Raw genomic sequence first — 6,385 nt, 5'->3', positions numbered from 1 at the left:
CAGTGCCAACTGCCATGTGTTGTATTATTATTTCACTAGGAGGCTTTTTTAAAATTATTTCGAATCTGCCGTTTTGTATTAAGTAAGACCAAAATCAACATGCGATGGAATTTCAAGGGAATGTATTCCATGAAGAAACATCGGTTGACAATCGATATTTTTCTTTGTCAAAATCATGGAAATATGTGGCAGTATTTATTTTCATTGTGTGCGCTTGTGAATTGGTAGCTTTTCACAGCTGGTCAGACAACGTGGTCCTTTATTTAGGCCTTCCAGCCTCTATTCATTTTGGATCGTGCTAAACCATGGCACGATTACTGTATTTTCCGGTGTATAAGTCGCACCCAAAAGTTTTAATTTTCTTCAAAAGATGACCCTGCGCCTTATTTATATATATGTGAAGTAATATTGAGCCACAACAGATCATTCAACGACTGTCAGCAACCACTGACTGAATTTCCCTATGTAGAAGTTGTGCGTAAACCCAGCCTCTAATGTAACGCCTTATAATGTTTTATTCTGCCCCTAGTAATTGCATTACAATGCAGAACAGTGCCCCTAGTGGTGGAAATAGTTAAAACCACTCACAAAGTTGTGGAGTAGCCATTTTGAAATATAAGTGAAGAGGTATGATCACATCCACGTCCATCCTATTTCTTTTGACTTGTTCAGGCACAATCTGTAAGTAAATTTACACCATTATATATTTTACTGTTTGTTATGCAAGTTATTTATAAGCCTACATCAATATTTCATCAGTCAAGCATTTCAAATACTTACCATAGAATTGTTTAATGGGCTAGAGAATAGGCCTGTTATATTAATGTAATTTTGTATGTATAATTGGATGCTGTACAACATTCGTATTGTTTTTCTGTTTGTATGCAGTTTTACAAGAAATACTTCCATAAAATTACAGAACGGTGGATTCTCATCTTCGTGTTTTTATTGGAAGATTAAGCTCACTGTCTACACACCATGCTCTCATATCCAACATATGGTTACGGCGGAAGATGTGGTGTGCCTTATATTTGGAAAACTTGTTTAAATTAATTAAAGGTGCGCCTGGTAGTCCGGTGCGCCTTATTTATGGAAAAAGTTTGAAAATACACCGTTCATTTGGGGTGCGCCTTATACAACGGTGTGCCTTATAAACCGGAAAATATGGTATGCCGTTTTTGTTGTCTTCTCGTCAAGGATTTCAAGGTAGTTGGAGATTTGAATTCTTTCTTCTGTATGTGCATTGTTTACCAACGGGCTAACTATTGGATGTCGGAAAACAACAGTAGTGTGTTTACATTTGAACTTCAGTGACATTACAATTTCAGCTTTTCGGCACTACTTTCACTCATTCGCTGCCATTCCCGAATTTATTCGGGACTCAAAAAGTGTGGCATGGAGCGCCATGCCCGAATTTGTTCAGGTTTTGTTTTTTCTTGCTGGGAGTGCCGATAAAGCACTGGTCAGACCGCTGGCAATGTTTATCCTTTCCACGAGGGGGCAGTATTTGCAGTTTCAGCTGTTGTTAAAGCGCTACATATATGAATGAATATGTATTGTATTGTATTTTGTACAGCCGCCCCCATTTTAAGCTCAGATACCTCCAGATCCATATAACTTAGGAATTAACTATTTTTTACAAATGAAAGAAGAGAGTCTATTGTTTCTAACGCTGTATTGAATGTTTATGTAGTCCTAAAACTCAATATTCTGTGGGTCCTGCAATTTTAGTGAAAAAGACTGACTGCCAGTGAATGAGTTAAAATTGGTGCTCTCTCTTAACAACTTCATATAACATGCAAACAGCACAAGGAGTATAAAAAAATTATGTGATCGAAAGAGAAAGAGTGCGAGAGATAGTTTATTTGTAGACATAAAAACAGCTAACTGTATTTTGAAAATGCTTAATTATTCAGTAAACCAACAAAATCACACTAAAGTAACGTTAGAGTTTGGAGTTTTTTTCACATAATTTTTTTCACATAATTTTGTTAAAATTCATGGAAATTCAAATGTATCATTTCAACCCGAAACGTAATTGACAGTGCGCTTGTTGCACAAAGTATGGCAGCAATAATGACAAAAAAAATTAGCATACGAACAGAGAGGGTTAATACAGAAAATCCTGTACTGTTAACACTGTGGTGGTGAGACCTGTTTCAGAATCAGAATCAGAATCAGAATACCTTTATTCGTCCCGCAATGGGGAAATTTGCAGTCCACAGCAGCAATTGAAGAGGGATGGGGTTGGGGTGGGAGTGAAAGGATAGAAAACAAGATATTCTAAGCATAACAAAAAAAAATAAAAATGTACTGTATACTGTGCAAATGTAGATGTGCAAAAACCGTTCTATAAACAAGACTGTACATAGTGCAGAATCAAGAGATGCATTTAGATATATTGCAACAACCCATATTTACAAGTGTCCAGTTTTTTTTTTTGTTTTTTTTTCACATGTGATCATTGGGAATTGTGAAGCCTGACAGCAGTCGGTAGGAACGAGCGGCGGTACCTCTCCTTCTTGCAGCGCGGGTGTAATAGTCTCTGGCTAAAGGAGCTACCCAGAGCTGTCAGGATGGGCAGGATGGGGTGGGAGGGGCTGTCCGTCATAGCTTTTAGTTTAGCTAGCGTCCGTCTGTTGCCCACCTCCTCAAGAGAGTCCAGCGAGCAGCCCACGACAGAACTGGCCCGCTTGACAAAGCGCTCCAGTCTTTTTCTGTCCCGGGTGGTGATGCTGCCTGACCAGCAGACAATGCCATAGTGGATGGCTGATGCCACCACAGAGTCATAGAAAGTCTTTAGGAGTGACCCCTGAACTCCAAAAGACCTCAGTTTCCTGAGGAGGAAGAGGCGACTCTGTCCCTTTTTGATTAGGGCATCCGTGTTTGTTGTCCAGTCCAGTTTATTGTTGAGAGTAACACCCAGGTACTTGTAGGAGGTCACCCTCTCAATGTCCGAACCCTGGATGTTCAATGGTGCAGGTGACGATTGTTTCCTGCAGAAATCCACCACCAGCTCCTTGGTTTTGCCAGTGTTGATCTGGAGGTGATTCTGCTGGCACCAGTCCACAAAGTCCTTTGTCAGTCCCCTGTACTCCCTATCGTCTCCCTCCCGTTTAGAGTATTTTATAGGTAAACAATGACACCACAGACTCCTGTGAGTCAATAGTGGTTTTTATCAGCATGCGATAAAAGCAAATCTGTTACGTAACATCGTAATTGTCATTTGATGTTGTTGATAGTCGGAAACAGTTGACTCATATTACAATGCGTTAATATTTACAAGCCATGGAGTGCGTTACTTCGCAGTGGGTGACTGTCTCCGCTAGATAACAATGACAAAGATAAAAATACGTGTGCTGCACAGACATACTTGACGTGAACAGAGATGGCGCCTTGAAGCTTCATACACAAATTGTACGGGATTTCAGAATTGGCAATAAAGCTCCTCTACAGTCACGCCAAATATGGGAGATTGGAAAAAATGGCTACCTCTTCAGTTCAGCGAGCATAAAAAGGAGTAAATGTGCAGCTGGATTAAAATTTTTGTCTTGCTAAAAGTTGTATGATCAACTACCATCGCATTATCTGATCCACTAAACTTCACAAAAGTTCCAAGATGCGACAAAGCCGTCTTAGGGTAGTCGGCCAGCGTCATCCGGAACCAGTTACCAGCCTATCGTAGGGCACATAAAACCATCCACACTCACAGCCACATTGGGGACAATTTAGAGTGTCCTGTGGGAGGAAACTAGAGGACCCACAGAAAAGCCACACAGGCACAGGGAGAACATGCAGACTCCACAAAGAAAGGCTGGAGCCACGCTTAAACCCACGACCTCTGCACTGTGGGTCAACGCGCTAACCACTGGAACACGAGGACGCCTTGTACGAATAGTTATGGGCACAAACCATGGCAAATTACAAACATTTTGATTATTTCCTATGGGAAACTGATTTGACGCTGTGATATAACGTGACGAAAAAGATGTACAGAATGCTCCCATCCCTCAGACCACAGAAGAGATTATCAAATTGATTTTAAGCGGCTAAAAGAAGAAACCTTATCAGTTCCCAAGGGGAATTCCAATTTCCACTTTCTTTACAAAACCTATGTCAAAGTCAAGGTCCGTGGGCCAAATCTGGCACGCCACATCATTTTATTCGGCCCGCGACAGCAAATCAAGCATGATAAGTGCCATGATGCTTGCTAAAGTCCGAACCAAAATTTCAAATTGTCCCATGTAAACCACAATAACAGTCATTATTCTTGACTTCAGATTTGAGAACTAGTTATTCATTAATTTTTTGTGGGTTCTGTATGTAACATGTGGAGGGGATTACACAATCTAATGGTTTACTCAAATTCATAACGGCCCTTGAGAGGAAACCCTCACTACAATGTGGCGCACGGCAAAAAAATGACACCCCTGTTTTACAATATTCACAAATTGTCAGATCCCAAATCCTGTACAGGTCAAAGCAATCACTACCTATAAGGTTCCAGAAATACATGTCGACGTTTTTTTGGGTATTGTGGTTTCTTTACAGTACTTTCCAAGCACAATTTGCAAAGCCTTTGGAAATTCGACAGGTTAAAATGAATGAATGTCCATCTTCTGTGGTCGCGAACCCGAGATAACAAAGGATGATTAAGCAACTTGAAAGTATAGCTCAAGGCAGAAAAGAGTCAAGTCATTGGCTCCTGTTATGTATCGTCACAATGTCTCGAAAAATCTTTCCCAAGGCACAGTTGCGTCCTTTCATAAACAGCGTAACTAAACTTGTGTTAACCAACAACGAGTGGCCCTTGTGGCCTTTATATCAACCACAGATTTTGTAAGCATGAAGACCCCATGGAAAGTAGAGCATGCAGAACAATCAGTGAGAGAGACATTAGTGGCTATGCTTGAAATCTCGCTTATGATTAACGACAAGAAAACCAGCAATAACCAATCCACAAAGTTATCCCAAGCTGAAAGTAGAGACAAATTCATCTTCACTAGCTTTTTGCCTGAGAAAAATAAATAAATAAAAAATAATAAATCTACTTTGTTTGCATGTGTGGGTGTGTGACTGGGGGCTGTGATGCTGAATGTTCCAATCCATAAGCCCCATCGACAGAAAAACTACTATTCCTCAACCGGAAAGAGCATTGGAGGAGAAACACTCAAACTGGATGTCCTCAGAGCAGTTCAAACACACAAATACACACAGAAATACACACAGGCAAGCACAGATGTCAATACAGGATTTGGGCAGGAGAAATATTTAGTTGTGCACTGAGTGGGAGCCTGAGTAAAAATCATCCAAAACATACTCAAAAAGTGTGTAAATGTTAGTCGGGGACGGTCTTTAAAAAGTCACACTGACACGGATGTCATTTAGTCAGCATAATTTCTTAAAGCTCCCGAAAACCAACTTAAATTTGACTGTCATCGCTGGTTAGCTGTGGGGCGATTGTGCTTTTTTTGCACCTGTAATGGGCAGCATTTTCACAGCCCCGCTGTTTTCAGCGGAAAGGTCGGTGCTCTTGGACAGTCTGCGGCTGGATGGATGCATGGCTTGAGGAGCCCACAATAAGAAAGGAGCATCATCGCAGAGCATGTGGAACTTTCGCGGCTTGGAGTTGAAGCGGATTTACGTTGAACAGGAGATGTGAGACAATCTCTTTTTGTCAATGGATGCTACAGCTTCGTGTTTGCTTTTAACATTGAGCGTGTAGCAGATGTGCACGTTTCACCATGACTACCCTGATCCGCTGGTGAAAAGGACACGTTGATCCTCTCCTCTTTCATCCAGAATTGCTTGATACAACAGAGAGGGTGCAGAAAATGCTTTAAATTGAATTAATGTGTCTTTTGTGTTGTCATATTTTTGTTCTTTTGACTTCAAGATGGTGCCGCGAGAGTGGCTGCCTTTCCAGCAGCTCCTGTACTTTGTTTTCCTCTTACTATCATCACTTTACTGCTGTCAAATGTAAATGTTTCCATTGTAAAACTAACAACGGCTATTCCAATCCAATCCAATCCAAAAGGATATGCGGACTGGATTATTGGTGAAAATCATCAGTCACATTGGCTTGACATCTTGAATTTGTCTAGTGACTGATCCAGTCTCAACCACGACAGACCTGTTCCAATGGCGTCACAAGCTATGAAGACAATGGACATATTTGATCTGGCCCACCTGATGACTGCGGGGTAAAAACTGCCCTGGACCCTCTGCAGTTCAGAGTCTGGATTAAGTCTGATATTTTGTCCCTATAGGGAGTTTTTCTAACCCTTGATTGCAAAGTGCTTGCTCATGTGGGGCTCAGTTGTTTTCCTTGCTTTTCTTTTCTAAATCCAGAAGTATATTGCAATCAAAGTTATCGAAATACAAC

General features: G+C 40.9%; 1 protein-coding gene across 1 annotated transcript in view; it reads right to left on the bottom strand.

Annotated features, from left to right (window-relative positions):
* The window catches only part of alg2 (ALG2 alpha-1,3/1,6-mannosyltransferase), a 76,227-nt gene that overhangs the window by 48,738 nt on the left and 21,104 nt on the right, over window positions 1–6,385 (bottom strand). The window lies entirely within an intron of this gene.

Source organism: Hippocampus bargibanti, linkage group LG06, assembly GCF_051943395.1.
Source record: "Hippocampus bargibanti isolate YZ-2025 linkage group LG06, ASM5194339v1, whole genome shotgun sequence".
Lineage (NCBI taxonomy): Eukaryota > Metazoa > Chordata > Actinopteri > Syngnathiformes > Syngnathidae > Hippocampus > Hippocampus bargibanti.
The sequence above is the reverse complement of the archived record's forward strand: the minus strand, read 5'-3'. Positions and strand labels throughout refer to the sequence as shown.